Raw genomic sequence first — 2,622 nt, forward strand, 5'->3', positions numbered from 1 at the left:
ACGCGATGATGTTTTATTAGTTATTGGAGATCAGATTGTAGATCTGATAGAGTGTCCTAACACGGGACCTGATGATGTTCATATTGAGGATGTAGCGGTTGAGGATGTTGTCCTAGAAGGGATTATCGCTGAGAAGGATCCCGTGAAGGATCCTGACAAGAATGAATAAAGGACCACTGAGGAATTGATGACCATGGTTAGGGCGACTACCAGAGGTAGGATTGGCTGGTCACTACAAGAGGTTTGTTCAAGTTTGTAAAGATAATAGCCCCTTTAACGCGGCTTACTCGTAAGACTGAGAAGTTCGAATGGACAGAGAAATGCGAGAACAGCTTTAAGAACTGAAGCAAAGGTTGGAGATGGCCCCTATGATGGCGTTGCCGGATGAAAAATGAGATTTTGTGATGTGTAGTGATGCTTCACATAAGGAATTAGGGTGCTTCTTATATAGCACAACAAGGTAATCGCGTACGCGTTAAGACAATTAAGAGAATATAAAATTCGATATCCCCGCCCATGAGCTTGGGCTCGTGGCAATAGTTTTGCCCTAAAGATTGGAGGCACTACTTGTATGGAGAGAAGTGCGAGATTTACACAAGCCATAAGTGCTCTAGTGCATTTTCACGTAGAAAGAGCTCAACATGCGCCAGAGGAGGTGGTTAGAGCTAATAAAGGATTACGATTATGAGATTCTTTATCATCCAGGGAAAGCCAAAATGGTGGCTAATTCCCTTAGTATAAAGAAGAGACTCAAGATGATAATGTCTTTGGGAGAGTTGATAAGAGATTTTGAGAAAATGGAAATAGAAGTGAAGGTAACCGGAGCCGGTATCGAAAAGCTGTTTGAGATTGCAATACAGCCCGAATTATTGGAAAGATCATATTGTGCCAAGAAAAAGTGATGAATGAAGGCAGAGAGCCAACAAATAGAGAAGAGATTAATACCGAGAAAGATGATAAGGGAATAATGAGGTATTCCTACAGAATTTGGGTTCCAAATGTTCAAGAGCTTAAGGACGAGATATTAGGTGAAAGCCATAGTTCGAGGAATAAGATTAAGGGCAAACCCTGAATGTGATAGTCAGGGAGGTAGTCATCAAGAAAGAAAGAACCCATAACATAATAAAATGAAAACAAGGATTTTAACGTATAAGATAACCCTGATTATGGGGAGGAGGAGGAAACATTTCATACTGAAAAAATAGAAGTCGAGCAAGATAGGGAGAACCAGGACGGTACTCATATGGGGCAATTCATGGACCTGCCTAAACAAAACTTATACTTTTACCCCAACCACCACCCTGAGGAAACAATGTGGTGTGAAATTCTTTCAGGACCTTTAAGTCACTAAGCTCTCAGAGTTCCAAGGAACAAGCTGACCCAGTCGAGACGAGAGCCCGGTTAAAAGAAATAGAGGAATCATTTGAGATTCTAAATGAATGACGAAGCGCAAAAGACTATTTTTGTCACCTACCTTCCTAAGAGAGAGGCCACCTGCTGGTGAAAGACCAAGAAAGACACGGAGCCAGAGGTTAGAATAAACTGATTAAAGTTCAGTCAATTATTTTTGGGAAAGTAATCCCCAAGGTTATGGAGATAGTGTAAAAGCTGTAGAGCCGGAACAATGAATTATGAAGCTAAGTTGTAAAAGTTGTCAAGATTCGTTCTGATGACAAGAATCCAAGAACGACATGATATTTGAAGTCAATGATTAGTGGGTTCGTGAAATGATTGTAATAGAAAAGAAAATAAAAAGAAACTGAAGTGGAAAGGAAAATAAAGACAATAGAGTTTGAGGAATGATAAGGGAGATGGGTATGAGGAAACCCTAAAGACTTGTAGCAATAGAATTAGAAAAGTATATAATTGTCAGGATGAGGGTGATTCACCATGAGTTAAAGTTGATGGTTGAAGGCATAAGAGATACATATAGTTTATCCCATGTAAGTTGGGAGGATTTAAGGAAACCTTGAGATGGTTTGAAGGATAAATAATGAGACGCGGATAGATTGAGGAGACAAGAAAGTAAGAAATTAGAAAATTGGATGAAGGAAGTGACCTTCAAGAATGTGAAGTGTAAGACCGGGGGCATGATACCCAGAAAGGGAGACGCCAGGTATGAAAGATATCCCAACATTGAGATGACTGTTGAGATAAACAACAAAAGTAAATGAGGAATTATTAAGAAGAAGTTCACGTTGAACACGACCAATATCTTCCAGAACATCCCTGTTGTCATTACCAAATTAGGAAAAAAAGCAGGTAACCATTGTTATCTTTTGAAGGCCATATGGGTTGACCTCAATTTGACTAAGGATGCTATTGTGAAATTGGTATAGACTATCGAGGTGGGAATGATTGAATATGATAATCTATCAAGGATATATGACTTGATTTTTCCATGGAAGGACGCAAATACCTTTTTAAAGGTGGAATTAAGGATATAACTTCGATAACTTAAGATGAACCCTAGGGGAATGCATAAAGGTTGGCATTTCGCCCTTAATAGGGACAGTATGAGTTTTGACAGTATGAGTTGGAAAGGATTAAGGTAACAACAACCTTTAAGGATCAGTGGGGAAATTTTTCAGAAGTATATAGACAATGGTTCTAGTATTAGTA

This window comes from Apium graveolens, chromosome 8 (assembly GCF_009905375.1).
Source record: "Apium graveolens cultivar Ventura chromosome 8, ASM990537v1, whole genome shotgun sequence".
Taxonomy (NCBI): Eukaryota; Viridiplantae; Streptophyta; class Magnoliopsida; order Apiales; family Apiaceae; genus Apium; species Apium graveolens.